At 40.0% G+C, this 27131-nt stretch overlaps 1 protein-coding gene across 5 annotated transcripts in view; it reads right to left on the minus strand.

The window, feature by feature from the left end:
• MCHR2 (melanin concentrating hormone receptor 2) overlaps positions 1-21643 on the minus strand; it is a 75888-nt gene extending 54245 nt beyond the window's left edge. The window contains exons 1-3 of one of the 5 annotated variants that reach the window (XM_054686169.2): positions 21143-21312; positions 10901-11069; positions 9442-9593 (exon numbers count right to left, since the gene is read on the minus strand). The gene's annotated coding sequence lies outside the window, so the exon portion shown is untranslated. The other 4 variants (XM_016956048.4, XM_001141159.7, XM_001141240.6 and 1 more) reach the window with 4 other exon arrangements.
• Positions 21644-27131: the final 5488 nt, after the last annotated feature.

Below are 27131 nucleotides of genomic sequence, written 5' to 3' on the forward strand. Positions count from 1 at the left end.
CCTGCTTTCTTTTCTGGGCATTTAGTGCTATAAATTTCCCTCTACATACTGCTTTGAATGTGTCCCAGAGATTCTGGTATGTTGTGTCTTTGTTCTCATTGGTTTCAAAGATCATCTTTATTTCTGCCTTCATTTTGTTATGTACCCAGTAGTCATTCAGGAGCAGGTTGTTCAGTTTCCATGTAGTTGAGTGGTTTTGAGTCAGTTTCTTAATCCTGAGCTCTAGTTTGATTGCACTGTGGTCTGTGAGACAGTTTGTTATAATTTCTGTTCTTTTACATTTGCTGAGGAGAGCTTTACTTCCAACTATGTGGTCCATTTTGGAATAGGTGTGGTGTGGTGCTGAAAAAAAATGTATATTCTATTGATTTGGGGTGGAGAGTTCTGTAGATGTCTATTAGGTCCTCTATTAGCTCTGCTTGGTGCAGAGCTGAGTTCAATTCCTGGGTATCCTTGTTAACTTTCTGTCTCGTTGATCTGTCTAATGTTGACAGTGGGGTGTTAATGTCTCCCATTATTATTGTGTGGGAGTCTAAGTCTTTTTGTAGGTCACTCAGAACTTGCTTTATGAATCTGGGTGCTCCTGTATTGGGTGCATATATATTTAGGATAGTTAGCTCTTCTTGTTGAATTGATCCCTTTACCATTATGTAATGGCCTTCTTTGTCTCTTTTGATCTTTGTTGGTTTAAAGTCTGTTTTATCAGAAACTAGGATTGCAACCTCTGCCTTTTTTTGTTTTCCATTTGCTTGGTAGATCTTCCTCCATCCCTTTATTTTGAGCCTATGTGTGTCTCTGCACATGAGATGGGTTTCCTGAATACAGCACACTGATGGGTCTTGACTCTTTATCCAATTTGCCAGTCTGTGTCTTTTAATTGGAGGATTTAGCCCATTTACATTTAAAGTTAATATTGTTATGTGTGAATCTGGTCCTGTCATTATGATGTTAGCTGGTTATTTTGCTCATTAGTTGATGCAGTTTCTTCCTAGCCTTGATGGTCTTTACATTTTGGCATGTTTTTGCAGTGGCTGGTACTGGTTGTTCCTTTCCATGTTTAGTGCTTCCTTCAGGAGCTCTTGTAGGGCAGGCCTGGTGGTGACAAAATCTCTCAGCATTTGCTTGTCTGTAAAGTATTTTATTTCTCCTTCACTTATGAAGCTTAGTTCGGCTGGATATGAAATTCTGGGTTGAAAATTCTTTCTTTAAGAATGTTAAATATTGGCCCCCACTCTCTTCTGGCTTGTAGAGTTTCTGTTGAGAGATCCACTGTTAGTCTGATGGGCTTCCCTTTGTGGGTAACCCAACCTTTCTCTCTGGATGCCCTTAACATTTTTTCCTTCATTTCAACTTTGGTGAATCTGACAATTATGTGTCTTGGAGTTGCTCTTCTCGAGGAGTATCTTTGTGGCGTTCTCTGTATTTCCTGAATCTGAATGTTGGCCTGCCTTGCTAGATTGGGGAAGTTTTCCTGGATAATATCCTGCAGAGTGTTTTCCAGCTTGGTTCCATTCTCCCCATCACTTTCAGGTACACCAATCAGACGCAGATTTGGTCTTTTCACATAGTCCCATATTTCTTGGAAGTTTTGTTTGTTTCTTTTTATTCTTTTTTCTCCAAACTTCCCTTCTCACTTCATTTCATTCATTTCATCTTCCAACACTGATACACTTTCTTCCAGTTGATTGCATTGGCTCCTGAGGCTTCTGCATTGTTCACGTAGTTCTCAAGCCTTGGCTTTCAGCTCCATCAGCTCCTTTAAGGACTTCTCTGCATTGGTTATTCTAGTTATCCATTCGTCTAATTTTTTTCTCACAGTTTTTAACTTCTTTGCCATTGGTTTGAATTTCCTCCTGTAGCTTGGAGTAGTTTGATTGGCTGCAGCCTTCTTCTCTCAACTCGTCAAAGTCATTCTCCGTCCAGCTTTGTTCCGTTGCTGGTAAGGAGCTGCGTTCCTTTGGTGGAGGAGAGGCGCTCTGCTTTTTAGAGTTTCCAGTTTTTCTGCTCTGTTTTTTCCCCATCTTTGTGGTTTTATCTACTTTTGGTCTTTGATGATGGTGACGTACAGAAGGGTTTTTGGTGTGGATTTCCTTTCTGTTTGTTAGTTTTCCTTCTAACAGACAGGACTGTCAGCTGCAAGTCTGTTGGAGTTTGCTAGAGGTCCATTCCAGATGCTGTTTGCCTGGGTATCAGCAGCAGTGGGTGCAGAACAGTGGTGGCTGTACAACAGCAGATCTTGGTGAACTGCAAATGCTACTGCCTGATCATTCCTCTGGAAGTTTTGTCTCAGAGGAGTACCTCACCATGTGAGGTGTCAGTCTGCCCCTACTGGGGGGTGCCTCCCAGTTAGGCTGCTCGGCTGTCAGGGACCCACTTGAGGAGGCATTCTGCCCATTCTCAGATCTCCAGCTGCATGCTGGGAGAACCACTACTCTCTTCAAAGCTGTCAGACAGGGACATTTAAGTCTGCAGAGGTTACTGCTGTCTTTTTGTTTGTCTGTGCCCTTCCCCCAGAGGTGGAGCCTACAGAGGAAGGCAGGTCTCCTTGAGCTGTGGTGGGCTCCACCCAGTTCAAGCTTCCAGGCTGCTTTGTTTACCTAATCAAGCCTGGGTAATGGCAGGTGCCCTTCCCCCAGTCTCGCTGCCGCCTTGCAGTTTGATCTCAGACTGCTGTGCTAGGAATCAGCGAGACTCCGTGGGCATAGGACCCTCTGAGCCAGGTGCAGGATATAATCTCCTGTTGTCCCGTTTTTTAAGCCTGTTGGAAAACTGCAGTATTAGGGTGGGGGTGACCCAATTTTCCAGGTGTCATCTGTCACCCCTTTCTTTGACTAGGAAAGGGAACTCCCTGACCCCTTGTGCTTCCCAAGTGAGGCAATGCCTCGCCCTGCTTCAGCTCGTGCATGGTGCGCTGCACCCACTGTCCTGCACCCACTGTCTGGCACTCCCTAGTGAGATGAACCCGGTGCCTCAGATGGAAATGCAGAAATCACCCATCTTCTGCATCGCTCACGCTGGGAGCTGTAGACCGGAGCTGTTCCTATTCAGCCATCTTGGCTCCTGAGTAAAGTCGGGAATGTATTTTAAACATACTCACTACTTCGTTTCTGCCTCTTACCCATCTCCTTAGGATAAGTAGTGGCTAAACACTTAAATCAGTATAGCTTAAACAACTGAACTTTATGATAATTCTTGACTGACAGAAAGGCATGTCACTTTTCAATCACAAACATTCATAGCATCCTTCATTTGAATTCTTTTGCTAAGTGACCAAAGAGAAATTTCTGTCTGCTGGAATGATGCAGGAATTGAATCTCACAGTTTGAGGGTGGGTATGCAGACAGTCAGGAGCAGGTGCAGGGTTTGTGGATCTTTCAGCTTATACAACTAGGGGAAGGTCTTTAGGAAAAACACAAATTTACAAACACAAATATAAGGGCAAAAAAGATATGACAGCACATTACAAATTTAAAAAAGTTAAAAATATCCCAAAGATAAAATCCAGGAAAATAATATAGTATTTTGATTAACTGCCTAACAAACCTATATCTTTCTTCAACATGTTTGGGTTGCATAATCTTTAATTATCTCTTCAAATGACAATGATGATATAACATCCATTTCTGAACATCCAGTTCAGAATCTATAGCCTTAGGAAACTATGTGATTTTTGCACAAGTCTCAACCTTTTTATGTCTGCGCATTTTCAGCCTACATGAAATCCAGCCATAATCTGGTTGGCACCAATTATGTGCAGCTTTGGGGTACCTCCAGGTGGCATTAGTGTCCTAGGAGATGAAGCATGGATGGTGACTGATGGTGTGAAGGAGCAGCACTGCTGTAGGCCCTAGTTGTGTAGCCATAGTTGCACCACAGCTCATCTCTCAAACCACCATCTATGGCTTTTGGTCAAGCTACTCCAGGTGTGGCTGCTGCCAGCTAGCCACATCTATCTACTTTCGTGGAGCACCACCTGTGGCTTTTTTACAGTGCTCCCCAGCTACTTCATGTTTGCCAGTGCACCCACCTGGACCTCTAGGCATCTTCAAAACCCTGTCTCCTACTTCAGTTCACCTTCTGACACCTGCTTTTGCACCATCCCCATCCAGCCCTGCATAGGGACTGCCTAAGCCTTGCTAAGGTAAGGCCTGCTGACTAGGAACCAGGGCCTACTGCTCAAATTCCAGTTTTGCCTTTAAGAAATTGACATCCTTTGCTGACATTCTTGCCTCACACGCTTGCTGGCCCCTTGCCACAGATATTTTTGTCAGCAACTCATACATTCCACAGCATCAAAAGCAACCTTAGGCGAACGGAGGCCAGAATGCCAATATTTACCTGACCTGCTGATTTTCTTTTGACTTCATTTTTATAACAAAGTTATATTTTAGTGATTTTGGTTTGGTATAAGTAAATACTTAGCTTTTGATAAGCACCTGGGGTCTGAGATACAGTCTGACATGTTATCCTACTCATTCATGAATCACTCTCAAAATGCATGCATAAAAGTTAATTTTCTTCTGTTCAAGCAATATCTAACATTTTAATTAGCATGTTCAAAATCTCCTTTGATCTTGAACTGTATTAGCTGGAAGGGAATGTTCTTTGAGGATTTGAAAAGAAGTTAGGGAGCTCAGACTCAAGTTTATGCCTTCTAAGACCTATTAGATTCTTAGGAAACCTCCAGTTCATCATTTCGCTAGAGAAGTTTTCACACATAGTTGGAGAGAAATTTTGAAGAAAATTTACTCTGCTTAGGAAGAACACAAGAAAATGTACCCTGCTCCTGAGACTGTTCACAGGAGTTTTGATACCATACAGAGTAGGGCTGCATCATTACTTTCATGGGCTCTAGACACTTTTGTCTTTGTGAGCCCATTCCTCTGCAAAGAAAAAAAAGTCATATTTACCATTGCATTGGTATAAAGGCAAATGTACTCCAGGTTGGGGTACATTTATTTTTTTTCCCTTCTGAATTTAAAAGAAATGTAAACATTTCCATTGGCCCCTAGAAGTCCTGTGGGTCCTGGGCATAATAGCTACTATGCCTAGTGGATAAGTCGGTTCCACTTATTCTTATCCTTTAAAAAAAGGTAGCAAAGTTTTAAATTAAAAACTTGAAATGTCATGCTATTTCCTCAGCTTCAGAATTAAGAAGACTCATCTACTTAAAAACAAGGCTACTGCTAGCTAATTCAACCATAATAAAGTTTGCTAGATGGTAAGTATAATTTATGATGTTAATATTCAATCTTGGACCATATCACTGCTTTTCTGGAAACTAGTACAAACAATGTAAATACTTTGAATATGAGGTAAACTCAAAAATTATACCCACGAAGTGAGCAGGCACAGGGAAGAAACACTTTAAGAATCAATATAAACAGGGATCCCGACATAATGTGGCAAAGGTATAGAGGAATGCAAAGGAAGAAAGTGCAGCCAATGGGCCTCTCTGGCAGGGCCACAATCAGAGACAAGGTAGGTTTCCACGTGATTAGCAGCATTTCAGCGGCTCCAGGGAGATGCCCCACCTCTTACTTACCTGACATTTAATTTAACTGAGAATGTAGACTTTCATCTCTATAGTACAAATGGTGCTTATAATGTGAAAACCTTTAAGATGAAGTATTGTATTCAATGCATGACACAGAATTAAGGACTGCCATCTGACTCTTCTCTGAAAGCAGGTTGTGTTAAGAGGACATTTCCTACACTTGCCCATCTTACAGAGTCTGGAAGAGGCTATGGGAGGTCAAGACAATTTTTTTTTTTTTTTTTTTTTTTGAGACGGAGTCTCGCTCTGTCAGGCTAGAGTGCAGTGGTGCAATCTGGGCTCACTGCCAGCTCCACCTCCCGGGTTCAAGTGATTCTCCTGCCTCAGCCTCCTGAGTAGCTGGAACTACAGGTGCCCACCACCACGCCCAGCTAATTTTTTGTATTTTTAGTAGAGATGGGGTTTCACCGTGTTAGCCAGGATGATCTCGATCTTGTGACCTCGTGATCTGCCCACCTCGGCCTCCCAAAGTGCTGGGATGACAGGCGTGAGCCACCATGCCCGGCCCAAGACAGTTCTTTAGAAGAAAAGCTCATCCATTGGCCCTCCCTGAAAGAGGATGATAGCATGTTGGGGGTGGCTAAAAAGGCTAGGACACCAAAAAAATGTACCCTGCTTCACAGTTTGTGCTGCAGTCAGTGTGAGATGGTTAGTGGGCTTTTAATTAGACGGTCCTGTTCTGACGTTGGTTGGAGTACAGGCAGGGAAAGAACTGGGGAAAGGAAAAGGTGCCATGGCCAGTACTAGGCAAAGGGAATAAGCAGGTCTTCTGGTATGGCTGTGCAGGTTGCATACTGCTCAAAGGTGCCACATCCAAGTGGTAGCAGGTGGGGCGGAGGGAGGTGGGTTGGATGGGGAATATCATTTACTTCATAGACATAATAGGTTGGTGTATTTAGTAAAACAGTTTTTCAGTTGATAGTGGTAGAGCGTCTTGTTTTAATAAAATCAGCACATTATGCCCATTTTCTGACATATGGAAGTCCAGTGACTTGGGAACACAGAGGGTCTCTAATTGGCAGAAAAGTCCATAGAGGCAGCACTGTACACGCAAGGAAAGAATCTGTCCCAGCCTGAAAGAATCCCTGCACTTTGCTCACTGAGGGCAGGAGTCATGTTTTATTCATCTTTTTTATTTATTCCTATCACCTAAGACAGCAGCACAGTATGCATGTTCCATTGAACTTCCCTACAACCCCAGTAGCCACTAGCCACATGTGGCTACTGAGCACTTGCAATGTGGCTTGTCTGAATTGAGATGTGCAGTAATTGTAAAATATGCACCTGATTTTGAAGACTAAGTATAAAAAATGTAAAATAAATCCTTAATAATTACTTTATATTGATTACACATGGAAATAAAAATTTTAATAGACTAGGTTAAATTAAATGTATTATTAAAATTAATTTCACCTGTTTCTTTTTACTTTTTAATGTGGCTACTAAAAAATTTAAGATCACATATGTGATTTGTATTTGTTCCTCCTATTTGTCTTGGGCAAAGCTGCCTGGGAAAGCTGACTATAGACAATATCCTTGACAGCAATTCATACAGTGATTATTTACATTGTTGCTATTTTAATATCCTTTAATTAAAATAATTCTGATTTACCTTATATCCCTTTTAAGAATTCCACGAGGAGGGATCTTTAATAGGGTTAAAGAAGAAAATTTCTGAAAAATGTATGCTCCTTTGCAGAGACAGTTAAATTAAGAAGAAAAAAATTTGTAAATGGCTTGGCACTTTGCTCAACTGATCTACAAGATTTTATTTGGTGAAGAGAGTTGTTTGTTGTTGAAATTTGCTAGCATTAAAGTACTGTCATATGAACTTGGTGACACATGCTTGTTAAAGATCTTTGTTTAATTTGATCATTTCAAGTTACATGATGATTATTCTGTTTTATAGTTTATCTATAAAGTAACGAGAAAGTAAACATTCTAAAAGCACAGTAGCACACTTGACTCCACCTGCTATGGGCCCTTGTTAAACACTAGTTCTCAGGTACACATATAAATTTTCCCAGCACCACAGTCTCACCTATGGGGATGAGTGAGATGTTTTAAAAGAAGGCAATGTGCTCCACTGAATCTGGACTAAGCTCACTTTAAGGAAAAATATCTTACTTGGGACCATCTGGTTGCCAGGTCAGGGCAGGCTGAGATGGAAGTTGTTTGTGCTAATGGCCTGGTCGGATCCAGTTCTGAGAGCCTGGGGGAAGCTATCGGAGGTCAAGATAATTCTATAGAACTATGGTTCATCCATTGGCCTTCTGAGAGGCAGGGAAGAGCTGTCCAAATAGTCAATGGGATGGACTTGAGAAACTTCATGTGAAAGCGTGTGTGTGTGTGTGTGTGTGTGCTCACGCACATGAGTGCAAGTGCGTGAGAGTGAAAGAGAGGAGAGTGACAGAGAGAGACAGAGAAAAAAAATTTTCAAGATATAACCTTTCCAAGGACTAGATACTACTACTGGCAAAAAAATACCCTCTATATTGGGATTTTCACTTCTGAATCAAATAATGGATGACCTAAAACTGTGAGCGAGGTATTTAACAGCAATGAGAATGTGGAATAATTTTTTATTCTGCCAATATTCAGTGCTCCACTGACAGGTACTGATTACATGAAACTAGCTCCAAAAACATCAAAGAAAAGATATATCCATTCAGACACCACAATCCCAAAAGGATTGCATGAAAATATTAGCATTCATTTCTGCTGCAGGTTTTATGATAAAAAGTTATTACATATTTGAGTGGATGTCAAAGCAAGGTTGCAAATTTAACAAAGGAAAAATCCTTAGATAATCTTCATGTCTTTCAAATAGGTCAAATGCTTATAAAATAAGAGACATTTTACTTTGACAATCAGAAATCTACCACAGTAAAAATAAGCATCTAAAGGTTTTTATAGCTGTCAATCCTTTTGCTTATTTATTATTATTATTGTTGTTACTATTTTTACTTTAAAAATACAGATTGTCCTATGCTGTGGTCCAAACATTAACATAGCAATCCTATGTCTATCATGTAACATTCTAGATTGAAGGCAAAAAACAAAGATGTCTTATTAGAGTTGAGATAAAATTGACTGGTACTTTTCTGCTAAACACTTCCCTGTGGGGTAAGCGTTTCAAGCACAAAGAAGAGGGTGGCCATAAGAAAAAACATGTTTCACTACTGGACAGTGGCTTGTGACTGGAGCTGTTTTCCAGTCACTGGAGTCCGACCTCTGGGAAAATCCTCTTTCTCTGTGGGGATCTGGCCAGTGGTATGTGTGGTTAAACATGGAGATGTTGGGACTGAATCCAGGTTCTACCCCACAGGGATTGAGAACGGGGTCAAATTCATTAACCTCTTTTGTAACCTCAGTTTCCTATTTGTTTAATGGGAATAATATAACCCATTGCATAAGGCTGTTGTGAGGAAATGAGATGTAAGGCACCTGGCACATGGCAACTAGGAAATGAGTGTTGGTTACCATTGCTGTTACTATTAATTTCATATCTGTGCTTTCTCTCATGTTCTCTCTGCATGAAAGTCTCTTTCCCTCCTTGTTGATGTGGAAAGTTCTTCTTTTCAGAAATGGCTCACCTCTAAGAAACAGTCGGTGATTAATTCCAGCTCTTTGAGTCTCCCCTTTCTGTATACTGTCAGGCTTTATACACACCTCATAATTATTAGTTGTGTGTTTACATGCACTTCCCCAAAACTGCTAGCGACTGTAAACATATGGTGTAAGCTCAACACAAGGCTTGTTGACTGAGGTGATGGTTTTTCTCTCTAACCCTTTATCCCTCCCGACAACTTCCCACATATCTTGCATCTAATTCCATACTCTAGATACTGATTTCACATCTCCCTAAACCCCCCGCTCCCTACCTGTCTCTGTTCTATTCAGATGGAACATCGGGTTTTCCTCCTCACAGCTTCATTGCTTCCTTCATTACTTCTCACTGCAGTTATGGCGGCCTTGTCTCCCACTTCGACAAAATTCCTTCTCAGTCTTTTGTGGTCCATTTCAAATCTGCCTCCTAAATTAAGCCTCAGTTAACGACTCACATCAACCCACCTTCCCCAACCCTACTCAGGATGGCTGTTCAGAAATCTAATATTGATATATAAAACAATTTTAATTGGGGCCGGGCACAGTGGCTCATGCCTGTAATCCCAGCCCTTTGGGAGGCTGAGGTGGGCAGATCACTTGAGGTCAGGAGTTCAAGACCAGCCTGGGCAATATGGAGAAACCTTGTCTGTACAGAAAAAAAAAAAAAAATAGCCAGGTGTGGTGGTGCACATCTGTAGTCTCAGCTACTCAGGAGGCTGAGACAGGAAGATCGCTTGAGCCTGGGAGGTGGAGGTTGCAGTGAGCTGAGATTGCACCACTGTACCCTAGCCTGGGCAACAGAGTGAGACCTACTCTCCAGAAAAAAAACCACACCCAATTTTAATTGGGGTGCTATTATGGGTGCCATATGAGTTGGGTGGATGAACTCTTGATGGAGAAGTGGCTTTTTCCATTTCTCCCTAAACCTCTGATGCAGGCTGATCAAATTGAGCACTCAAACATTAGATGTTAGGAAAAGAAGTTACTATTTAGATGCTGAGACAAATGGAAAGTGACACTAGATGCTCCCTTTCTCCCTTTTGGACTCAAGACAGAGCACTGTCTTGGTGAGTGTGGTCTTTCTTAAGGTATATGTGGCTGGTGCCAGCCATGATGTTTTTGTTTTTTTGTTTTGTTTTGTTTGTCTTATTATTATTAGAGTCAGGGTCTTGCTCTGCTGCTCTGGCTGGAGTGCAGTGGTGCAATCACGGCTCACTGCAGCCTCAACTTCCCAGGCTCAAGTAATCCTCTCACCTCAGATTCCTGAGTAGCTGGGACTTCAGGAGGGCACAACCATGCCCAGCTAATTTTCGTGTTTTTTTGGTATTTTTGTAGAGACAGGGTTTTACCATGTTGTCCAGGTTGGCCTCAAACTCCTGGGCTCAAGTGATCCTCCATCCTTGGCCTCCCAAAGTGCTGGGATTACAGGTGTGAACCACCATGCCCAGCCCCTGCCATGGGATTAGTAACAACTCTTGGAAAAGAATTGTTTTCACTCCTGAGTCCTCATACTTAGATGTTTGTCTATAGAGGATGTCACAAGTAGAATTAGGTCTCAAAAAGCCATCTGAGCTAGCAGAATATGCATGTCACTCATCTTTCCTTTTACTAGGCCCTATACATACTATTTTTTAAATGGACCTGCCCACTACTCTGAACTTTCTGAAGCAAGCCTGATCCCAGTTGTTCCCCAAAAAAGAATTTGAAATCGTCACAGTCAAGCTTTTGACTCACCACTCTAAGAAAACCATTGTTTTCAAGGTTACTTAATCTTATTGTTGGCTAAATCCAAGTAATTCTTCTTTGTCCTTATTTTAGTTGGTTTCCTGGCAACAACCCACATCATTGCAAATTTCTTCCTCGAAACACTCTCTTCTCTTGACTTCCTTGACATGATGCTCACCTGTTATTAAAAAAGAGTGCCTATGTTTGCATTTACCAGACACACCTTCGCCTATATTTTTATTTTTCAACCTTTCTGAACTGCTTTATTTAAGGGATTTTTTTCTACAGCATAGGGTTGGATATTCCATTATAAGCCAATTTGAAGTTATTTTTCTATATTAGAGATAGAATTTAACTCCTTTACATCTATCATAATGACAGATGTGTTTGTTTTTAGCTCTGGAAGGAAGGATTGGACTCTTTACAAGGGGCTTCTGATTAGGTATTCTTTAGCTGGTAGGTGAATCATTTGGGATGTCTTTGCTAGTTTCAAAAAACTCTATACAAATGGCTTAAACATAAAGGGTATTCATTATCTTGCATAATAAAGAAGTCCAGAAGTATTTCATATTTTGTCTTCTGTTATACACACATACATGCACATACACATGTATACATACATATATATACACTTATACATGAAAGAGAAACATTTATTTCTCTACATTTTTCACTGTATCTTTTTGTTTTTTATTTTTTAATTTTTATTTATTTTTCTTTTTTTATTATTATACTTTAAGTTTTAGGGTACATGTGCACAATGTGCAGGTTAGTTACATATGTATACGTGTGCCATGCTGGTGTGCTGCACCCATTAACTCGTCATTTAGCATTAGGTATATCTCCTGAAGCTATCCCTCCCCCCCACCCCCGTCTTTTTGTTTTTTAACAATGTTTAGGAAAATGTACATTTTTATTTTATAGGTTACATTTGTTTAATTTTACATGCTACTTTTAGACTTTATTTCTTTAGATAACATCTTTTAGTTCTTTCATATGTGACTCACCACATACACAGAATTTTAAAAAACCCTATGGTCACATCAATAGATGCAGAAAAAGCATTCCGTAAAATCTAGCGTCCCTTCATGATAAAAACCCTAAAAAAACTAGGCCTAGAAGGAACTTATCTCAAAATAATGAAGGTTACATATGTCAAACCCATATCAACATCATAGTGAATGTGGAAAAGTTAAAAGCATTCCCCCTTAGAATGGGACAATACAAGGATGCCCACTTTCACCACTACTATTCAAACATAGCACTGAAAGTCCTAGCTGGGGCAAGCAGGCAAGAGAAAGAAATACAAGTCATTCAATCAGAAAAAAGTAAGTCGAATTATTTCTGTTTGTTGATGATATGATCTTATGCCTAGAGAACCCTAAGGACTCCTTGAAGAGACTCCTAGATTTGATAAATGACTTCAGTAAAGTTTCAGAATACATAATCAATGTACAAAAATTAGTAGCATTTTTTTACAAATAATGATCAAGCTGGGAACCAAATCAAGAACTCAATCCCATTTACAATAGCTACCAAAATAAAATAAAATACCTAGGAATAGATTTCACCAAGTAGTTAAAAGATCTCTACAAAAAGAACTGCAAAACACTGATGAAAGAAATTAGAGATGACACAAACAAATGGAAAAGCATCCTATGCTCATGAATTGGAAGAACCAGTATCATCAAAATGACCATACTGCCCAAAACAATCTACAGATTCAATGAAATTCCTATCAAATTACCAGTATAATTCTTCACAGAATTAGAAAAAGCAATGCTAACATTCATATGAAACCAAAAAAGAGTCTGAATAGCCAAAGCAGTCCTAAACAAAAGAGAATAAATCTAGATGTATCACATTACCTGACTTCAAATTATACTATGGCTATAGTAACCAAAACAGCATGATGCTGGCGTAAAAACAGACACACAGATCAATGGAACAGTACAGAGAACCCAGAAATAAAACCACATACCTCTACAACCAATAATCTTTGACAAAGTTGACAAAAACATACACTGGGGAAGTACACCCTATTAAATAAGTGGTAATGGGAAAATTGAATAGTCATATGCAGAAGAATGGAATTGGACACGCATCTCTCAGCATATACAAAAGTTAATGCAAAATTGATTAGACTTAAATGTAAGACCTGAAACTACAAAAATCCTAGAAGAAAACCTAGGCAAAACTATTCTGGACATTGGCCTAGGCAAAGAATTTATGACTAAGTCCTCAAAAAGAAATACAACAAAAACAATAGGCAAATGGGATTTAATCGAACTAAAAATCTTTTTTACATCAAAAGAAATAATCAACAGAGTAAACAGACAACCTACAGAATAGGCGAAGATATTTGCAAACATTGCATCTGACAAAGGGCTAATATTCAGAATCTACAAGGAACTGAAACAAATCAACAGGAAAAAAACTCAAATAACCCTATTAAAAAGCAAGCAATGGACATGAACAGACATTTTTCAAAAGAAGACATACAAATGGCCAAAAAACATATGAAAAATGCTCAATATCACTAATCATCAGAGAAATGCAAATTAAAACCATAATGAGATACCACTTATACCAGCCAGAATGAATATTATTAAAAAGTCAAAAATCAACAGATATTGGGAAGGATGCAGAGAAAAGGAATACTTTTACATTGTTAGTGGAAATGTAAATTAGTACAACTTTACAGAAAACAGTATGAAGATTTCTCAAGGAAGTAAAAAAAGAACTAAGCTTTGATATAGTCATCCCATCACTGGGTATCTACCCCCAAAAAAGAAATCATGTATCAAAAAGACTCCTACACTTGTATGTTTATCTAATGCTGTTTACATTAGCAAAGTCATGCAGTCAACCTAAGTGTCCATCAACTGATGAGCAGATAAAGAAAATGTGGTATATATGTATACTATGGAATCCTACTCAGTCATAAAAAATAATGAAATAATGTCTTTTATGGCAACATAGATGGAACTGGAGGTCATTATTCTAATTGAAATGACTTGAAACAGAAAGTCAAAAACCACATATTCTCACTTATAAGTGGGAGCTAAACAATGGGTACATGTGGACATACAGAGAGGAATAATAGACACGGAGATTCCAAAAGGTGGGAAGGTGGGAGGCGGGTGAGGGATGGAATAATTCCTATAGGGTACAATATATCCTATTTGGGTGATAGGTACACTAATAGCCCCAGACTTCACCACTATGAAATATATCCATGTAACACATGGATATATTATATACATGGACCCTTAAGTATATACATGGACCCTTAAGTATATAATATATATACATGTATAATATACATACGTATAATATACATGTATAATATATACACGTATAATATACATGTATAATATATATACATAAGTATAATATATATATACATGGACCCTTAAGTATATAAAAATATAAAAAAGGAAATGATAACATTGGCATATTTCCCCTTCCTTGCTTTTTTCTTCTGGCCCTCCACTGCTCAATTTTGGTCAACAAATGATATTTTTAGTTTTAGCTTTGTACATTTTAATGTTCTTATACTCTATTGTATTGTGTTTGTTGTGTTTTGTTGTGTTGTATTTATTTATTTATTTATTTATTGAGACGGAGTCTTGCTCTGCTGCCCAGGGTGGAGTGCAGCGGTGTGATCTTGGCTCACTGCAACCTCCGCCTCCTGGGTTCAAGCGATTCGCCTGCCTCAACCTCCCAAGTAGCTGGGATTACAGGCGCATGCCACTGCACCCGGCTAATCCTTATACTTTAAATACTTGTTTTGTCAGGTTGAATAATATATCCTTTGACTCAGATATATTACACGAGGCCATAAGTGAATTTACTCTAGCTTCCACCTTCTTTCCCTCTTCCTCTTCCAGTTTTGGATAGGTATGTAATTAAATTTTTTCACAGCATATAGTATGCCATCCAAATCCCCACCCTTGCTTTAGGATTAGTTCTACAATTAAATACATTCCACGCTCGCTGCCATTCTTTTTGCTTTGGGTTAAGGAATTTGTCAAAAACTATACAAAAATTAGATAACAGAGTCAGGATTTAAACCAAAGTTTGACACAACATTCCATGCTTTTTCCACTACATTATGCTTCTTCTGAAAGTCTGCGTACACACACATACAGACATATGCTTTAACTGCACTGAAAGCAAAAGAGATCAAAACAGTACACAGAAAAAGTAAGCAAAATATAAGACATTAAGAGTTAAAAAACAATAAAAATTGAAATAAATGGATAAACATATAAAAGTGACTGAAGTCACTTCATTAGCACCCCAAAATAAACACTGTTTTAAAATTTTTCATGTGGGCACAAAAGGTTATTTTTTATTGATAAGATTGGCAGGCCAATATTGAAAGAAAAGAAAAGGAAACAAGAGACCAACAAGTCTATAGAGGGTTAATCATTTTTTCAAAAAGGCTTTAAAACAGGAGGCTAAGTTAAAAATCATTAGGGATTATTTGCATCTCTGGAACTAAGGCAGCCATAGACTTCAGCAGAATATTTAACTCATTTGATGTCCCAAGGGATGGATTCATTGCAAGAGTTTTCTGATTTGGTTCTCTATGGCTGGTGTGTAAATCATTTGGGCTGTCTCCTACTGTCAGTTTCAGAAGACCCAGCCCTAAATAGCTTAAACATAACAGTGAAGTCCATAGGGTAGACTTTCACAGGGGAAGACAGGGTGGTACTTTCAAGATTGCTTATTTCAGTGGCCTAATGGTGACATCAGAGTCCAGGTCTTTTCCTTCTTTTCCACTGCAGCTATCCTCAGTATACAAATCTTTTCCAAGGATGGTCCCCACAGGGATACCAGATGATTACAGCAGCTAGTCCTCATCCTCATGTAAGCACAATAAAAGCCAGAAAGGACCATCCCTTCTTTGTGGACATTTTAAAGAAAGTGCAGTCCTTTCCCAGCAGCCTCTTTTGCACACTGGCCCACAAGTATCAATGGCTGGAATTGTGTCACATGCTCTTTGCCAAACCAATCATTGCATTGGTAGGAGGAGTGAAATTACAGTAATTGGTCTAAAATAATCTCAATTCATCCCCCCACCCACAGGGCTAGAAATGGACACACACTTGCCTGAAACTCAGAGCCACCCAAACTCAAGGCAAGGAAAAACGAGATAATCAATCAACAACATTTCTCATAGGTAGAAATAGAACAGAAAGACCTTCCTTTTACCCTCTGCCTCTCACTTTTGAACATTCTTAAATACTATAGAGGATTAGAAGACACATCACTCCATCTTTTTTACGTGCATCTTCTAATAGTTGATTGTTATTGGGCACAAGTTGCTACTAGCAGGCATATAACTTTTTCCATATAATGAATGGCATACTGGGTTTCTCTTCCAGAATGGCCATCAGGTAGTATTTATTTATGACTAATGTTAGCTTCTCAAGGCCGTTATGAGTCAATTAAGAGACCAGCCTGAATGTCTCCATGAGCTAAATGGATATTTACCCACATGCATGTACATAGTCATACTTATGAAAACACTTATGACTCCTATGAGAAAAATAAATATTAAACACAGGTTAAGAACAAGCACTTCCAATGGCTGAAAGAGGGTCTAAGATCATATGAAATACACCACAGGTTTAAAGTTACTACCTACCAGAAGGATCATTTGAGCCCAGGAGTTTGAGGTTACAATGTGCTAAGACTGTGTAAGTGCACTCTAGCCTGGGCGACAGAGCATGACCCTGTATGAAATTCAAAAAAAATTATTGCCTAGATTTTCATGAAGGAAGACATAAAAAACAAGATAAAGAGGTAAAGTACCAATTTTAAGCAAGATTTATAGAATGTTTGTAATGTGCCAGATACTGTATTAAGTACCTTATGTACATTACCTCATTTAAAGTTCACAGTCAGATCAAAGGTAAAATTACTATTATCTTCATTTTGCCAAAGAGAATACTGAGGCTAAGAGGGTGAGGATATTGCTCAGGTTCCTCTGTAAGTGAGTGGTGGGCCAAAAATTGAACCCAGTTTTGTCAGGCTCTAAAACTATGTGTTGACCTTTGACCTCTACCCTGAGAAGACGATGGGAACAATGGTCCCCCTGAAATGTTTCCTCTCTCTTTAGGGTCCCAAACTGCTCCTGAAGAGCTACATAGACTTTGCTTAATAAGCCATCACTGCTGCTTGAAAGAATCAAGACATATTTCGAGAACATTACATAAGTCTCTGATACAGAGGCTCTCTGTAAACAACAAACTGTACTCACCTTCCACTTTTTGAAAATATAAAATATTTTAGGCAGAATTTATGCAATGAAATGCCTTAATAGTACACAATTTTATAACATTTTTATTTGAAAAAATGTTTTTATATGTGCTCCGTGAAATAATCTCCCTCAAAGAGAGCAGCTTCTTTTAAATTTCTGAAGAATTTTAGTTGGAGAAAAAATTCGCCTAGATTTTTTTAAGTAGCAATATATAATCTTTTTACATTTCTAAGATTAAAAAGCATTTTCAACCAAGTAAACTTGCAAGTTCATTGGCTTTAAAAAACAAAACAAAAACTAAATTCCATCTTAATGAAAGTGAGCAGAGCATTGTAAATGAATTAGCTCAATTATTTAGAAGGTTTGGGATGTCAGGTATATTTAGAACAAGGTGGGACCCAGGTGATGAGATTTCAGTGTTTTGCAACCTTACATTAAAATTGGAGTAATGAGCTACTAAATGTGTCAGACTTGAGTTCAGCATAGCAAAAGCTTTGCCAATATTTTACATGCTTAATACAAATCCCAAAGATAAAACTTGTTCTCATAAAACGTGGTTTCTATCTATGTCTCTCTTAATGTTAGAGTCATATGATAAACACACTATTTACCCTGTATGTGTGTGTGTGTATTCATTTACTTCAATGATGATCAGATAATCATGCCAGAAGCTAGTATTCAAGAGAAACTTTATTAGTCCTGAGAGTATAGAAAGATTTTAAAATGTATGTTAATTAAGTAAAATGTACGGTAAAGTTATTTGGAACTGTATTTAATGAAATACACAATTGTTACTGAGCTGCATGGCAATTAGCTGTAAGTCATAAGAAATTTACAAAAGACTGTCATTTCATCAGCATTAATTTTACACAATCAATCTAATTTTTAAAAACTTTTCTATAATCATAAACTTTTCCCTGGATAAAAGCCATTTACATAATTCTGTCTCCTCTCTGTCTCTCTCTACATTTTTTTTTCTTATCTTCCTGCCCTTCACCAAGACAGAGGAGACCCAATCCTGGACCCTGCCCAGGGCCTCAGTATCCACCTCTCCTCCTTCCCACCCTGATCAGGGTATCAGCTGCTTGGAAGCTCCAGGCCCTCGGTTCTTCAGACCTTGGAGCCACATCTAGTATGTCCTTAGATATGCGTCTCCTGCTTTATTTGGAGGGGTCTTTATGAGATTCCCAATAATGTTGGGATGGGACAGAAAGAAGAAACCCAAGCATGTGGTGAAAGGGTGGTAACCCCAGGGAGAGAAAGGGCATATGCCAATGGTTCTGAAATTGTAGCATCGAACAGTTTGGGGTCAGAGGAGTGAGAAGGTGCGGGCATGGAGATAAAGAGTGGGGAAAAGAGGGGAGCAGAGCCGCCTATGGGGCCCAGGACCTCCACAGGAGACCCTAGCGGTGAATACATGCTCTCCAGGCACAGCTTCTGGAAGATTTAGCCTCAGTGCATCCTCCTCAGGGAAGCTGGGAGACAGATGGGGCTGGAGGACAGAGCTGCTTGGGCTTTTCCTGACAGCCCTCACCAGCAAAGCATAAAGGCCTTCCTAGAAGACTTTGATAAATTTGGACCTAATCTTGGCTCTGTCATTTTTAGCAGTGTGACTTTAGGTAGTCACCAACCTGTCTGAGCCTCAGTTTCCCCATAGGTGAGGTGAGAATAATACTCTCTACATAGTTATCGTGAGGATTTAATGAAATGAAGCATCTGAGGCCGGGGCGCGGTGGCTCACGCCTGTTAATCCCAGCACTTTGGGAGGCCGAGGCAGGTGGATCAGGAGGTCAGGAGATCGAGACCATCCTGAGCAACATGGTGAAACCCAGTCTCTACTAAAAATACAAAAAATTAGCTGGGCATGGTGGTGGGCGCCTGTAGTCCCAGCTACTCTGCAGGCTGAGGCAGGAGAATGGCGTGAACCCAGGAGGCGGAGCTTGCAGTGAGCAGAGACCGCACGACACTGCACTCCAACCTGGGTGACAGAGTGAGACTCCGTCTCAAAAAAAAAAAAAAAAAAAAAAAAAAAAAAAAAAAAGAAAAGAAAAGAAAAAAGAAATGAGGCATGCGAACATTGCCTAAAACAGAGCAGGCTCTTGACAAAAGTGTTTTTCTTTTCTTCAGCCCTGAGGCATGAAGAAGGTTCTTCTCATTTCCAGCTTTGCTCTAATTTCCCCACCTGTATATATTTCATTTCATTTCTGAGAATCAGAATGTTAAAAATAAATGTATAAGGGATTGGAGATGAGTAAATTGGAGGCTGAATAAGTGATAGCTTGGGTTTCTTCCAGCTGGGTTGAAGGAAGAGGAGTCATGTTGGGTGAGGGGGTGTCACTGCAGAAGGCAGAGGCATCCCGGCATCTTCAGGGCACAGGGACATTTTCCATCCCTTGTGGAGTGGGAGCTGTGACTGTCCCTTGCAGGGCATTTAGGACCTCTGACTAGACAGTGTCCTGAGCCATAGTTCTAATGGGCATCCAAAGGTCCTGTGAAGGGGGAGGCTCCCTCCTGCACACCTGACTCTAGGACTAAAGTGCTAGGCGGGGGAATTTGGGGTCTGGTAGGATAATTGCTGCCTCTTATGCATTTAGCCCACAACTTGGGTTAAATCTACAGGCTTGCCTCTCAAAATAGACACTGGACTTAGCAGTATACACAACAGACCTCCCCTCAAAATCTATTTCTAGTTTTTGAGGAGAGCCAGGCTGACACTAAAAATGAAATTGGTTCTCTCACAGCATCTTGGACCCGTAGGATTGTTCCTGGCTCCTCTTTACAGTGCCTGGTGGCTTTTCCTTCCCTATTCAATCTCCGTTTAACTATCTACATTAATATTTCAGAAACATTCTGTGGCCTGTACATTGGTGGTACTTTATTCCCCAGGCCTGAAAAACTTTTTTCTTGTAATTGGAATGCTTTGTGCAGTCTAATAGTCTGTGTTAGGCTAAGAGTCGAATAACATTGCCCTTGTAATTATCTTGTCATAGCCATAAGACAGTAAGTGAGGGCATGTCTGCTCTGCAAAAGGCCAATTCAATTGTGACATTAAACATATGCCTGATCCAAATGAAACACAAATAATGGGTTACCAACCCAATCCAGCCATTTCCAGCCAGTCAGCATCCCCACCCCCCCATCTCTACCCACTAAGTTATACTAACAAACAGGTTATTATTTAAGTAGAAAAATGCATTATTAAGAAGTCAGAAAACATTCATTGAAAACAGATTGCCTCCCCATTTGCCCTGAGCTAAGTTCTATGAAATTAGAACTGCGCATTCCTCAAATCCAGAAGATTTTATGTTCATGCCTGATTCTTTAGTGGTAGCTTCAGGGCCATTTTAATAAGAAGATTCCACCTCAAAGATATTAGGCTTTGGGGCAAAGCCTCATTAAAAAATACAAGAAGCACATTTTTAGAAAGAATTTTTCAAAGGCTGTCAGAAGCCCCAGCTGAGTTGCAAAGGGCCTAGGCTACCACCTGCCTCCTCTCCCCAGTTCTCTGACAGCTGCTAACTAACTTCCCTAGGGCCACTGAGGAGTTCAGATGACCTGACCGTGCAGGAGTCCTGTGACAGAGGAATAATATTAACTAAGTTAACTAAGTGGGAAGGGGGGCTTCACAGAAGGCCGTCCGGAGGCGCGTACAGGGGACACGGGGATCTACCTGGAGGAAGAACTGAATTTGTCTTTTCTAGTTCAAAAAAGCCTTCCCGAACTCTTAGCAAACAAGCCAGTGATCGCCTCCTCGCCTTCGCCACTTCAGTTCAGCCTCTTTAGTCCCCATGGAGAGCCGGGATGAACTAGCCCGGTGCGCTCCAGCGGTCTCGGTAGGGGCCGCTGCTTCCCGGAAAGCCACTCCCTTTTTCTTTTCCCACCTGTGTTTCCATTTTCTTTGCCGAGTGTGAAACCAGCCGGCCACCCACCCGCCCCGCTCCGTCTCCTAGGTGCCTCCACAGAGCCAACCTTTGTACCTTCTGGGGATGGAGGGGGATCCCCCAGCAATCAGACACTACCGGCGAGCCAGCCCCGGGGAGGGGCGACTGGTGGACCAGGCGCCAGACCTTCCCGGGAGCGCAGCCCACCGGCCCTGGGGCGCGCCCACGCCAGAGCCCGGCCCTCGCGCGGCGGCCCGCGGGACGTCACCTGGGTGCTTGCGTCCTCCCCGCGCGGCGGACAGCCCGGGCGCCCTTCCTCTCTGCGGGACTGCAGGTCTATCCGCTAAGCGCGCGTGACCAAAAACGGCTCTCAGCGGGTCCCAGCTGACGGAAGGTGGGGGAGGAGTGCGAGGGTCTCTGAGACAGGTTGGGAGCCAGCCCCACCTCCATTTCCAAAGCGGGGGTCCAGGCACAGGAACAGCCAAACGCCCGAACCAGTGGGGTTACCTTTGCCACTTCATCCAATCCGAGCATCGGGTGCGTCGTGCTCTTTTCTAGGAGCGTGGGGTGCCTTCGCGAATAAAATCTGAAGGCATCTCTGCTCTCGCGGAGCTTGTTCTTTCTTATTTTCAAGTGCTTATCTAGACTGGTAGTCACTAAAGTTCCTGTGAACATTTGTAGGTGTTTTCAGCTAAGCAGTAATAGAAACTCGACCTTCATTTTATATGAACAAATGTTTATTGATGTACCAAAGGTTTAAAGGAAGGGAAGGGGGAAAGGAGAGAGGAAAGAAGAAACCTATAATACCACCAAGGAACTTGTTTTGTTTTCACGAACTTTTAATCCACCCAGTACAACTGCTTTATAATGATCTTTAGCCTCATGCTTGCACCCTGATCAAATCTGCTGGCCTTAGTAGCTACTTAGCAAATAAGGTGACAAGGACGAAGCTGGAGTTGGATCACTTTCCACCCAAGGGAGCCTCATACGATTTTGGAGACAGGCAGCCCGCCCCGCATTCCACCTCAGCTTTATCATTTACTGTTAGGCATATGACCTCGGGCAGGTTCTTTAATGTTTCTAATCCTCAGTTGCTCATTTGGTACTACCAGAATTGTAAAACTTCCCTCCCAGGGATGCTAAGAGGCTTCACTGGCTTGACATATGCAAAAGCCCTCAAATCAGGCCTGCCATGTAGTTAGTGCTCAATATGTGGTCCCTATGATAATTATAGTCATTAGAGCACCTTTCAGAATCCTTCCTTCATCTATAATATGAGTAGTCAGAGTGGCATGGCAAAATGTCCTGTATTTCACATTAAGTTAGGAAAATGAGAAAAACTTGAAAGGTTAGTGAAATTGGTTAAAATTTCAAAATTCAACAGATCAGAATTTTTAAAAGCAAGTGTAGAGTCAATCATTATACATTTCAGAACTGGAAGTCGCCTTAGAGTTAGTGTTTGTGCAAAAAGACATCATCTCTAAAATCTCTCAGAAAAATCAAGGAGATATGAGGATGGGAGATTAAATTTAAAGAGAATTTGGATTTCAAAGTGGGAGATTTCAAAGCATCTCTTAGGAAAGAAAAACAAGAAGAAACACTTGACCCATTTATTAGGCTGATTATCTAAACGCCCTCTACAATACCCTTGTGGAAAAGCCTTTTCTAGTTCTCTGATAATATAAAAATTCAGTCCACTATAAGTTTATACACCTTATGTTTTTTTCCAAGTTAAAATTTTGATGTATATTTTCCTGTTCAACTTTCCTATCCCTGACCAAATGTTAAGTCGTTTCAAAGAAAACTCAGAGTGGCTTGTCTTGAATTTCTCATTTGTAGGCAATCCATTTTAAAAAAAGACAGGAATATTGGCAATGCCAATTTTTGCTACTTCAATTCTTTGTTCCAGTGATTGATAATGATGAGGATGATGATGTTGACGAATTCTATCTAGTTGTGTACTCTAAATGAAGGATGAATAAATCTCATTTTGTTGTTGTTGCTAAATTGAAAAGTGAAGAATACTTTTTTTTTCTAGCCCAATATATTGTATTGTGTTTTATGGAGCATTGGTGGCTAAAAAGCCTGTGCTAGACATCACTATTTAGGGAAATATTAGCATATGAGGCTTAATTGCATCCTTGCTTATGTTTGACAATTTCTATTGGTGTCAATGGAGGATATGTGGCCTTACCTTACATTTTGGTGCCACTTTTTATGCATACTTTAAAAAGTATCATTACATTATTTTTATAATAATTGGAAGGTACACAAGATGGGTGTTATCCCATTTTACTAATAAAGAAACTGAGGTTAAAAGTTAAAGTAAACCATAGACAGTGAAACAGAGGCTGAACCAGAAATAGAATCCCACCTAATTCTCACCCTGGACCTTGAGCTTTCTGATGAGGTAACATTCTTTAGATAGCAGCAGGAGAGCCAGAATGCCCAGTTAAAACCCCACCCCTGTAAAGTCCCTGCCTTTTTTTCTCAGCTGGAAACTGGGAAGTTTGTCAGACAAAGCTCTTCAGGTTACTGGCAATTTATGTGCTGGGAGGTGGATTTGTGGGCAGAGCTCCGGCTGACCTGGTGTTGTCCTACTATGGCTACAGACTTCTGACTATGCTTATCAGAAAACCTTTCATTTGGTTCAAGGATTTTTGGTGAGTCTCATTAATTCTGGTTTTATAAAAATAAAAGAGATTGATGCAATGACTGACCCCTCATGCTGATGAGAATGAGGCTTATTGTGTTCCAACTGTGTATATACCATGGACTGCAGAGTGTCCGCAGCGGGTCCTGATCTCTATTCCTTCTCATTAAGGGATTGTTCAGGAACATCTCTCTGCTGACTTGGCATGGCTTTCTTCTGAGGACCCAGGCTGTTCTTGAGCTCCTCACTGGCCTGGGCTGGGATATTACTTGTCTCTGCAATCATCTGCTACCCAGCTTGGTCTTTGGCTCTGCACTTCCTCGAAGCACAGTCTCTGAGAACTTAGTCTTAATCATCCACTCCTATCAAAGCATCTGATTCCCTCCAACATCCTTTGCAGAATCCTGACTGAGGCTCTCTAGGAAAATGATCTCTCTCTAAACTGAACCCGCTGTGTCCATATTGACTCTATAAGCTGAATTTTCATTGAGTTTTCACAACAGAAGGGATTTTAAAGACCTATTAACAAGAAGAATTTCTGCTAGGAATCTAGTAGTGGGTTCCATTTAGATTATAATATTTTAAAATGTCTCTCAGGCTGCAGCATCTCAGGAAATTAGCCTGAATTAGGAAATTCTCAGAAAGTTAGTCAGATGTCATTTTGTGCCCACTAACATAAGCATTGCATAAAAAGCAGTGAGATATTGCAGTGTTTCCAAAAGTGTGTTCTGTGGAGCACTAGTTCCATGAGATGATCCATAAACAAAGAGTTTTGTTGTGAGACAATTGTTGGTCCTAGCTCTTTAACCCCTCCTTAGATCCACTCCTTGCAATGGCCTCATCATGGATGGAGCGTATTTCATCACTCCCTGACTTTGGGCTTGGCTATGTGACTTGCTTTGTCCAGCTGAATATGGATTACAGACCCAGTATGACAATTTTAGGAGTAGGACTTAAGAAACTTAGTGCATTTTCACTGCCTCTTTTGTACCTCTGGCATTGTCCAAGAAGAACATGTCCTGGCTAGCCTGCTAGGCCAAGGAGGATGAGAGAAGCATAGAAAACACAAATTCCCAGGCCTGCTGCTTGAAGCAAAAGTGTTCCAGTCAAACTTCAGCTCTGTGAGAATAAATGAAGATTGTTCTGAGACACTGAATTTTGGTGTGGTTTGCCATCTGGAATTATTGTGGCAGTAGATAACTAATATAATAGTCAAAAGAGTTTGGGACACATATAACTCCCTCTTCTCAGAGTCATAACCCACATTAATATATTAAAGGCTCTGAGAAGGACTGCATTATTTCATTACTTCCCAAACTCATTTCATTTTTTACCTTTATATTATAATAATATTATATAAAATATACACTTTAGATTAAAAAAAAAACAAAGAAGAGCAGTTTGCCTAAGTCCTAAACTTGCTATTAAGAAACGTGGATGAACTCTTAGAACAACTGACAATGATTTTCAAGCCTTACCAATCAATCAGATTCATAAAGTTTACTTATTAGTAAATCCCCATTTACCTTCTCATGGCTGCTGAATTTCACATCAGTGACTTGTCTGGTATGGCTCTAAATTTCTAAATGAGTAAGAATTATTTTCCACTTCTGGTGCTAGCCAAATTTCAGAATGATTTTATAATCAGTATAAAGAACATTCATTTTTTAAGTAAATGACCAATGAATTATATTGATCAATTTTAATTAAATTCTTTTTTTCAAATAACATATCTAATATTTGCTATTAAAATTACTTAGCAGCTATGTTGGTGTTAAAAATGAGAATGAATAACCTAAAATACTGGCTGATCTCTTTTTCTCTTAATTTTTGAGAAATGGGGAGCACTTTCAGGAGAATTCTTTTTCAAGCTTAGTCACAATGCCAAGGCTTGGGACTGCTTTCAAGCACAAAAGAAAACACATGGGTTTCAGGAAACATATAGAAAACACCTCCTTTTTCATTTAATTTGGTAACTATGATTCATTGTTGATATCTGTTTATATTCCCTAAGGGGTCTTGGCCTGTGCTTTCATTTCAAACACAGGTGCTCATGTTCAACACCATTGGCAGTGATGTTTGTACAAGAATTTATTTCTTTCCAACTTCTTGAAGAATGGTCATAGCTTATCATATAAGCTGTCTCAGTAAGCATAAAACATTATGACCTGGAATGTCTTAAAGTGAAAAATCAGTTGACCTTTTATACTTTTTTTCCTTCTTCTAAGTGGACTTCTTTCTTCTCACTATATTTGCCCCTAGCTGGCTGGTCTATGGTAAGGTGCTATCTATTAACTAAAGCGTTAGTAAAATTCTTTCATTTTAAAAATCTTTCATTTTATAAGTGGTACTTTTAAAAGACATTTATTTCCAATAATAAAATGCTTGGAGAATTATTCCAGATACTAGGGGTACAAAGATGAACAAGATATCATCCCTGCCAATGAGGACCTTCAAATCTTGTGGTGAAAATAAACACATGAATAGTTACAGTGCAAATGAAATGAAAGTATGATATGCATTCTTAAGATAGAAGTAAGACATGTTAATTGAGTATTCTTAAAGTAAGTCATTTTTATGAGTTTGCTCATGTTGGCTAGCAGAATCGTGATGTGTTAGTGAGTTGAGGTATACAGCCTAGTTTTTATTCTTTGAAAAAACATGAAGGGTTTTTTCATGTTTTTTACCTTGGGTTCTAAGAGAGACAATCACCAAGATTCACTGTGAACTACTGCCTTTAATATTTGGAATGAGAACTACGTACTCTACTAAACAGTTTTCCTAAGCCTAGTTATAGCTAATAAACTATATATAATATAAATAGAGAAAGTGGATGTTAATATCCAACTCCATCCTTAGGAATTATGAGAAACTTTGAGGAAACACATTTAAATGAACTGTCTTTGGCTTAATCCACTCTGTATTTCTCCTGCTGCATCAGGTTCCGTAACCCTCTGCTATGTCTCCAGTGCTTCTTGGGCTAAGGTAGAAATGCCAGGGCTAGTTTTCAGTCTCAATTAATTTGCACAAGTTTCGCTTTGGCTTCAGAGTTTATAGGGATAATTACCTCCCCAAATGCTCTGGGAAATGCATGCTCTTATTACAAGGGTTACCATATATCTCAGTTTATCTGGGACAATCCCAATTAATGCCTGCTGTTCTGGTGGGACTATTAGTTATATCTTATGCCAGTGTAATGGATTAACGGGGCAGCCACCTATTAGTCCTGCTCACCCTGTGGGAAAGGGATGGGAGTGTTATAGTCTGCTCCCTTTGTCTTTGAGATAACAGCTGAAAACAGAGCAGAAATGTGGGTGCCATGAAATTTCCTGTGTGCACATTAACATCTTTCTTGGGGGGCAGTAGCTCAGAATTCTAAGGTTTTACCATTTCATGTCCCCATCAAATTAGCCTCATATCTTTACCTCCCAT

This window comes from Pan troglodytes, chromosome 5 (genome assembly GCF_028858775.2).
Source record: "Pan troglodytes isolate AG18354 chromosome 5, NHGRI_mPanTro3-v2.0_pri, whole genome shotgun sequence".
Classification (NCBI taxonomy): domain Eukaryota; kingdom Metazoa; phylum Chordata; class Mammalia; order Primates; family Hominidae; genus Pan; species Pan troglodytes.